Source organism: Panthera leo, chromosome D1 (genome assembly GCF_018350215.1).
Source record: "Panthera leo isolate Ple1 chromosome D1, P.leo_Ple1_pat1.1, whole genome shotgun sequence".
NCBI classification, from domain to species: domain Eukaryota; kingdom Metazoa; phylum Chordata; class Mammalia; order Carnivora; family Felidae; genus Panthera; species Panthera leo.
Window position 1 is genome coordinate 10,900,375 of NC_056688.1, and position 9,402 is coordinate 10,909,776.

The 9,402-nt window shown below is 46.9% G+C and overlaps 1 long non-coding RNA gene across 1 annotated transcript; it reads left to right on the forward strand.

Annotated features, from left to right (window-relative positions):
• Window positions 1-6,142: 6,142 nt before the first annotated feature.
• LOC122200671 lies at window positions 6,143-7,864 on the forward strand. The gene is made up of 3 exons (XR_006193887.1): window positions 6,143-6,262; window positions 7,005-7,176; window positions 7,516-7,864. It is a non-coding gene; the product is annotated as an uncharacterized LOC122200671 (long non-coding RNA).
• The last annotated feature ends 1,538 nt before the right edge of the window (window positions 7,865-9,402 follow it).

Genomic DNA, 9,402 nt, shown 5'->3' on the forward strand with positions numbered 1-9,402 from the left:
AAGGATTGGGGACAGGGATGGGGTTTATTGGAGTCTGCTGGGGATTATGTTCAGAGCCATGTAGTAAAAGCCCTACCACAAGAAGTTTGTTCTTCTCATATAACGAGATGTCCAAAGACAGTCCAGGAAGCAGCCAAGAGCACAGGTTCCTTCTAGACCCCTACGTCACCATACTGCTTGCAGTTCTCATCCTCACAGCTCCAAGAATGGCTGCTCTTAAAATCCAGGCATCGCATTCCAGGCATGAAGAAGGGGAGAGGGTAAAGGAGAAAGTCTAGTGCCAGTCTTTTTTTTTTAATCAGGAAAAGCAAACTTCCATGAATTTCTCTTTATATCCTATCTGCCAAAATTAGATCATATGAGCACTCCTAGCTTCAGGACAGTCTGGGGAAGTATTTTTACTTAGAAACACACTTGGGATTCTGATAATAGAGAAGAAGAGGAGAATGGGTATTAGGTTTGTCAACTAACAATGTCAGCCATGGTTACCTGCTACCTAGTCAAAAAAAAAAAATCTGTACACTACATCATTTGTCAGCCACGGTGGCCAGTTCCCTTTTCCCAACCAAGGATCTACATTTTAGTTCCTGCCTCCAAGAACGATAATCAGCTCCTGGTTGATGGCTTGGGACTGAGCATCCCTGGGGTCATAAGGTGGCCACAAGCCACCTTATTCAGCATCTATGAAGGTACCACAGCTATTCTGGGAGGATGGTTTTGGTCTTGCTTTAAGTCCGAAGAAACTCACAACTGATGACGGTTGTTAAATATTTTAAAAGAATGTCCTTTCTAAAAAATATTTTATAATGTAGCACATAGTTTAAAAATTGTTCCAGAGTTATAATTTTGGAGAAAGTATGTGTACATCCTTATGGATATGGGGATATATTAAGTATCAGTACAAATCCTTTGCATCTTAACTGAGTGTTTTCTCCCACTCTTAGTCCTGGGACCCCTGAAGAAGTCCATTATTTCAGCAGAACTGAGCAGGGATGATCCTGGGAGGAGGATCTGGGATGGGCTGAGACCCATCCCAGATGGGGTGAATGCCATGGCTTTGGGCTTCTAGATCAAGGGAAGCCTTGCATGGGGCAGTAGTTACAACAGCCACTTCCCCCTAGTGCATGTGGTCTCAGGGAATATCAGCAGCACAAGCAAAGCAGGAGGGTTGTTTCCAGTTATTTTAAAGACTGCATATTATGATTGTCTTTTCTCCTACTTCGTGGAATCAGAAGTTCACAGAATATTGGAGCTAAAAAAGAGCTTCATGGTCATCTGGCCTGACCCCTTCACTTTTCATTGGTTCCTTGTGCAAATTTTTTCATGTAACCTTGTCATGTCAAATACCTCATCGTCGAGAGAAATCAGTGGGGTCCACAGCTCCCTGTGTATTTAGAGATTTAAATCACAAACCTAGATATCAATGATTTGGATGGAAAGGATAATTTGAGAAGGGGGTAGAGAAAGGGATCTGAACCATACTGCTCCACTGGTCATAATTGGCAGTCTCTTTACCAACTGGATTTTTTTTTTTTTTTTTTTTTGGCTCTATACTTTGTCCTGATTTCAGACTTATCGAAAAGATGCATAATTAGCACAAAGAAATTCCCATCTACTCTTCATCCAGATTCTACACATAGTGACATTTAACCACATTTGCTTTCGATAGCTAGATAGATACATTTTCTTTATCTCAATGATTTGGGCTGCAGATATGATGCCACTTTAACCTTTCAATGTGTATTTTCTAAAAATAAGGGCATTTCCTTACAACATAGTACAGTAAGTTCTCATGTTAACATAGTACATAATCAAAATTAGGAAATTAGCATTGTAACAATACTCATAACTAATTCACAGACTTTATTCAAAGTCTCCCATTATGCTAATAGTGGTCTCTATGGGTAAAGAAAATCCTGGATCGTGGGTTACATTCAGTTGTCATGATGTCTCTTTATCACTTCAAATCTGGAACGGTTCCTAAGTCTCCCTTTATCTTTCTTGACCTCGGCAGTTTTGATCAATGCAGTCAAGTTGCCTTGCAGAATTTCTGAATAATTTTAAGACTATGTAAAAATTCTGTCCTTATCATGAGAGAGAGGAATGCTCTGTGATTAATGCTAGTGAGTCCAATCACCAGAGGATTCCCATCCCATTACAAGGAACAAGTAGAACACTTAAGAGGTATTAACCTGGGCCCCAGTTTGGGGCAAATGTGTCTAAATCCACTAATGGTTAAGTAGAGCTTCAACCCTTTTAGAATATGTGATCCCTTAGGGAGGGTCTACATTGGCTTCCCTCAAGATCCAGGATATTGCTCCTTTGCAACAACCAACTGTGGGCCTTTTTTTCCCCACCATGGTTGGTTGTCGCAAATGAAGGATTGTTTTGTTATTCACTCAAACCTAATTAAAGTCAAGGTTAGCAGGGCATCTGCCAGCAGCCGATGTCTTCCCTCTTGCCTTCCCCATCACATCACCAGTCAACATGATTCATTGGCTTTTAGTGCATTAGGCAAATTTGCTATAATTGCGGAGGGGAAGGAGCAAGGGGCCCACGGCACCACCCAGGCACTACACCATTGCCTTCCTGTAAGTCACACAGACTCCAAGAAAGGGGCTTAAATTGCCTTTATTGATTTGTCAGCCTCGAATAGATCATTTCTCACTGAGCAAAGGACAGGACCCTCTGAGAGAGTTCTCTCTCCTCCTCCAGCCCTTATCATGGGTCTTGTCTCAGGGGAAGGCTGTCTGAGTGGGTTAATGACATGTTGGAGAGAATTAAAATGTGGACATCAGTTCTCCCAAAGATGCATCTGAGAGCGGACCAGTGGGGCGTGTTCCCACCTGTGACCGCTCCAAACTAGACTTCTTGATCCCAAAATTATGCATAGAGAAGCAACCCTCAGAATTCGAATTTCCTTCCAAGTGGGATTCCATAAGACAAGAATGCTGAGATTTCATATCCAGTCCTTCGGAGCAGCTCCTTGTCTTATGCACCTTGGAAGGGCAATGAAGTACAGTGTAGCCATGTTACAGAATCCCTCATGGAAGGGCAGCCAGCCAATAGTTCTCTAGCGCCAGTCCTTAACTCACATCCAGTAAAAATTTTAAAAATTTCTTATAAACCCACTTTGTGCCAGGAGCTTAAATCAGTCCTTTGCAAGATGGGGCCCTCAAGTTCAGAACACTTATAGAGACTGAGATACAAATAATCAACACACAACACAACATGGTAAGTTTTATTCTAGAATCTGTACAATGTATGTAGAAGACTATTGGGCATTGGGAGGAAGGGACGGAAGGGAAGGCTGGTTTATTCTTCATGTGGCAGACAGACTGAGGTGGGCCTTTGTAATCCACACAGCTCACCAGGTGCAGCCTTGCTCTGTTCTGTTTGTGTATGTATCGGATGCATCTTCCTCATCTAGATGGTAAACACCTCAAAGGCAGGAATCTACCTTATGTCTGGGGAGTTCTTCATAGTACATAGCCAGGTGCCGATCACACAGGAGGGCCCCAATGAATCCTTGGGGGATAATTAAATCCAGAAGATCACACAGCTGTTAAGAACAGCTAGCTGGCCATCTCTTGAACACAGGTATCTGTGAGGACTTGCAAGGAGTCTGGTGGGGTCTCAGGTGAAGCTCTGTGGGTCAGAGTTAGTATGAATGCCATTACCCAGGATAGTCCTTGGACACATGATGTCAATTATTCTTGCAATGGAAACACTTCTGTGGCCTCAAAGATATCTAAGATTCAGTCACATGTTTTTTTCTAGCAACATTTGCTAAAAAAAAACTACCAAGATAACAAGATTATTTGGACAGTGTTTTGAAGATTCATTGTTCGGTAACAGAATTTAACCTGGAATTCAAACAAACATGAACTGCATTGGTTGTAGATGGGAATATTGTTAAGGGGCTATGGTATAGGCTCTCTGCTCAGTAAGGAAGGTGGGTGTCATAGGGGAAAGAGAGTACAGGACGAAGGGATAGAGAAGAAGGGGGAAAAGATTGCCGGAGTGGGTACTGGGAAAGGATGGCTTTCTCGCAAGGATTTTTTTCTGTTGCTTTTCACGACCTTCAGAGGGGCTTTTTATTGTCAGAGAGGCTTGCCTGAGCCTTATGGGTTTGCCTTCCCACTGTTTATTTTTAATTTCGATGGCTCACAATCTTGGCTATACTCAAGAGTGTCCTAGAAAAGACAGAGGCCAAGGGTGGAAGGCCAAAGCATCCTTGGTGCAGGAGTTCAGAGAACAATCTCCTGTAGAAGTGAGGACTGTGGGGCCACGGCTCTCTCATGCACACCTAGAAATAGAGGCTTGTGTTTGGGCTTCCAGAGACTGGCAGGCTCCTAGGGCATCAAGCACCCAGAGCATTATTAGGTCATCACTGCTACTTTCATTCAGAGGTGGTGGGTGAAGCAAGCCAGCCTAATGGGAAAATAGCGTTGACCTTAGGACCTCACAGCAGAACAGCCGGCTGCCTGGTGGGTGTGAGCACGTGGAGGCAGCTGGATGCAAATTCACAACCAGAGAAACTTCTTCAGGATTTTCAACTTTTTCCCCCCTCCAACAATGAATAGGGAGAACCCCAACTGTGGTAAAAATAGCTCACACTCTCCCTCAAACCCTTCTGGTTCGAGTCTCTGGAAGGCTTGAGGGAGGAAAGTCACTTTTGAAAATGGAATTTATTTTGAGCCAGTGATAGTGTCAGGAGGCTCAGTTCTGGGGACAGAAGGCATCTTTCCAGAATACAAATCCTCTTCATCTTTTTTTTTTTAATTAGTTCCCACCCCACCCCCCCAAAAACAAACTCTTCCTTGATACTTTTTTTAGTGAAAAGCTAGATGTAAACTGGAACAATCATCTCTGCAAGGGGAGCAAGTTTCTGGAGTAGGTCTGCAGAGGCCCAGGCTGAGACAGGTGATGGGCAGCCCTGTCCAGTCCCTGTGGTGGCCTGAGGCTGGCGCCATCTTACCGAAGGTTTCCTCATCTCTAACGTAGGGGCTGCACCAGCCCACAGCACCCACCGGGAAAGCTGTGTGGAGATAACGTCAGAGATGTCTTTGAAGTTGCTTGTAAACTGTGAAGCACCAAGGTGTTGCTATGAAGGAGCTGAATAAGGCCTCCTTTGGCCGAGAAAGCTGTGAGAACTGGAAAACAGCCCCCTCTCCGTGAATCCACAGGGGCGACAGAAAGGAACAGCTGCTGGCTCTGCTGGAGGAGCCCTTGGGGAGAAACGACAGTCCTCAGCATCACACACAAATGGAACTGCCTTGGAGGCTTGCACCATCTCCGCACCCACTTGGTCTTTCAGAGCACTAACCGGGCAAAGGGGACAAACCGGTTTCACAGAGAGGTAAACTGAGGCCTAAAGGGGAAAGCCCTTCTATATGGCCACACTGAGGCTCACCCAGAGTGATGCCAAGCTTGGCCTCCCTCACAGTCCCCTCGACACCAGGGGTCAAAGCAGGCCTGACCGCAGTCAGCGTCCAGCTCGGAAAGTCATGGGCCTGAGTCAGGAAAGCAGGTCAGTGCCCCAGCAGAATTCTGAAAGGACTCCTGGCCACAAGGACCTCGCCTCAGCTCACAAAGGAAAGGGGCTGATTGCTGAGGCCTGCTCACCCTTCATCAGAGCTCAGAGCCCTTCAGGCAGAACCAGTTTTGCACGTGGGATCCCTCTCCAGTTGTGGAACCAGCAAACACAGAATGAAAAAACAGGGCCCTAATCCCCTTCACTGGGGTGGGGGAGTGTCTAGGAAAACCCCATTGCCTGGAGCTGGCATAAAGCAGTGTTCTGAGTGCACTAGGTAGCCCCGGATCCTTCTCTCATTCCCAGAAACCTCATTGAGAAAGACCTGAGTTGAGCGTTAATAGCTCACAGCTCAGAACACAGGTCTGCTGGGCCATTTGCACACCTCCCAGTAGAGGCCTGCCAATGGCCTGCAGAGCCCACAGCAGCCTGCCTCTGAAGCTACCCTGAGCTTTCTGTCCTACCCTCCACGATGTCCCCACACTGGGGTCACACTCTGGAGTCCATTCTCCCTGTAGCTGGGATGCTAACCATTCATTCAGATACAGCACCTGCCCAGAATTCTGGCTTATTTCAGGCTACCCAACGAGGGCCACCAGGAAGCTGCAGACTCAAGTTTTGCTGGAACACTGCCACACCCTTTAGTTACTATTGGCTCTGGCTTCTTTCTTGCTAGGACAGAATGGAGTAGCTGCTACAAAGACCATATGGCCTGCAAAACCGAAGGTATTTACCGTCTGGCCCCTTTATCATAAAAGTCTGCCACTCCTGCGTTATGTAATTATCTTATTGAAGCCTAATGATTACCCTGCAGACTATTATTACCCCGGCTTAGAGGCTGAAGATCAGGAAGTAGCTTACTGGTAACTGTCAGAGTCTGTATCAAACTTAGGTGCACTCACTCCAAAACCCAGATTTGTTCATATTATATAATCCTGCCGCCCAGGTGCGGGCACATCCATTCAATGGGCAGGATGTTAGTAGTGTAGGGAAAGGTCTCACCTTCCTCCAATGGATGAGCCAGATTTGAAGCCATACTGTTGAATAAGGACTAAGTTAGGCCTGGGTCACTCCCTGCCTTTTCCTTAGGATCCTCATCTCAAGGAGTGGCTCTTAAAATCTTCCTGGCTAGAGCTGGAAGCTTCTAAATAAACCTGAAACCCACAAGAGCCAGGCAGGTCTAGAGCAGCCCCTGGCCAGCCACGGTTACCATGACAACAGATCATTTCCATTACAAACCCTGCAACAGGCTTCCAGAAGGTGATTAATGGCTGACCTCTGGGGGCTGGGAACTGGGTGGGGCGGGGGGGGGTGTAGATTGGGGGGGCTATTTCTTTTAGTCTGGTGCAAGGCTTGGGCTAGCTACTTCTTTACCCCCCCTCCAATTGGGAGGTTGAGGGAGGTGAATTTTCTAGTTGGGGTACACATGCTATAACTCCCCTTCCCCTGTCTCCTTAAATCCTAAAAGTGAGCCCAAGAAACACCTTGTAAAAATCTTGCTCCAGACTTGAGCTAAGACAGAGGAGCCTAGGAAACTCAAGGGCAGACAAAGGAAAACAAGAAGCCACAAGAAGGAGTGCAAGCCTGTAAACTGGTTCATGCTTGCTGAATAAATGGCACCCACTCCCCAAAGGGAAAAGGTACAAAAAGAATTCAGTGAAGCAAGAAGCAGGTAGTAAAAGGCAGGGAATCCTACCTCCTTTGAGCCCAGAGAAAAGCCTTTTCTACAGACTCAAGAAGAGGGGCTAGAGAAGGGTGGGCCGCCTGCCAAAGCAATGACCCATGCTGTGAATGTCAGCAGGGATGTCCCTTTGTCCCCTTGCCCACCGCCAATGGGTGGGGGCTGACTCCACTGCCTGTCAAGGGAGGGGTGAGCTGGGTGTTACACCTCATCCTTGGGGTTGCTGCAGGGCCATTCTGGGCTCATTCTTTGATAGTTTTCCTTTCTGCTGACATTTGGGTGGCTTTGCTTTATGTAGGGCCTTTTCACTGTTGATGAGTCACTCCCCCTCCAGCCGGCTGGGGGCAGTCAGGCCCTCGCTGTGTTGGAACCACAACCTAGTGCCAGGTGCCTATCAATTTCATCCTTTCTGCGGAGATAGCGTGACTTTGGAGTTGACCTGGGAAGTTTCTGTGAGAGAGAGAAGACAGGACCCCACTTCGCTGGAGTCTGAGCATATTGCTGTGATGTGAACCTCAAGAAGAGGCTCCCTTCCTGCACCCAGCCCCCTTCCCTTTGGAAAAGTGTAACCAGGGAAATCCTGTCCCCTGTGACACCCCTACCACCACTAAAACTATTGCCGAACCTTCGCTGGCACCCCACAGCCTGGCCAAGACCTGAAACTCTCCAAGTAAAGTGTTGTGGATAAGAATCTCAGTCCACAGACTCATTCATACAAGAAACCTAACTACTTTGTCTGCAACTGACATTTTTTATTTTGAGCTTCCATTGTGTGACAGGAAGTCATCCCCAGTTAATTCCAGGGCTCCCGTTTTTTACTTTATAGGAGGGTGCCTCCAGGGAGGGGCGAGCTGGTGCCCTTGCATGGAATGGAGACAAGGGTATTGGTGCTGATCTCAGAGTCTGCTAGCTAATCTGGCAGCTGCCCACACATCCTTGTCCTATCTTGGCTACAACTCTCAGGGCACACTAGTCACTGCTGGGTCTTCCTCTTCCCAGCCACACAGCCTTTCCAGGCTTTGCTGAGCCATATGCCCACAGCCCCTAGTTGGACAGCAGACATTCTGCTTTGTGGGGACCCAAGGAAGCAGCCTCTCTAAATATACGGATACTTCACAGAAGGTTCTTCTGCTCCCATGCTCAGTTAGGTACTCTGGAATTCAAGAAATTGCTACTTTGCTCTCACTGTGAAGGAGGTCACAAGTTACTCTGCGCTGGGAGTCCCACATTTATCTGGAAGCCTTAACTGTTGCACAGCCCCACCTCTGGGCTCAGCCTGGAGTTTGGGGCATGGCACAGACTCCTTCCTTTGGTTCCCCCACAAGGAACTATTTTTTCCTCTGGCCCATCTGGATGCATCTTGATTCCATAGGGTGAGGCTTCACAGGCTCTGATGGCTTGCATATTACTCCACATCTCCTGACTGTGTCCTGGGTTCTCTCTGTCCTGCTTTGAGGGCTGGGCTTTTGAAATGCAAATGTAAGAATTGCCTTCTGGATATATTGTTTCTCCCTCAGTGCCTTGCTTGCCACCTCCCACAAGGGGAAGGCCGAGCTGTAAGACATGCCTGGGAAAAACCCATCAGCCAATATCCCCAAATGTTATCCTGCTACACTAAGTTTGCAGCCGTCTCGTTGGACCTGAACTCAAACCCATCGAGCTGGTGTGCACCCATCATGTCTTCACTCTGTGGAAGTCCAACTTTACCCAGGACTTCCTTACCTTTTGGGGTGTCTTTCTTCTCTTGGTCACTTCTGATTCAAAGCAGTGTTCTCTCTGTGTTACTTCAGTCTGTGGCCATCCTGCTAATCACACCTCCCTACTCCTCCTTTCCATCTCCGTACCCAACACCGTCTGCTACAGGCTTTGTGTGTATAGGGTCTACTTTGCGTAGGAGGACATTATGGTTGTAGAGCACTATCGTTTCTTTGCAAAATAAACACATGATACCCGTCTGGTATGGCTGTTAGAAACAAGAAGAGAGAAAACTTGCTGCCATCCCCACTGGGGACCGGTAGAAAGATTGCCTATGGCTGCAGTCACTGCCATCTGTGTGTTACCTATGTGTTACCCTCATTGAGATCACCCGGTTTTAATCTCAGTCTGACTTTGCCTGGCATTTCGTGTGTGTCTTCTCTTTTCCTTCTGTCAGTGTGTCTTCAGAGAACATAGATTAATATTGATA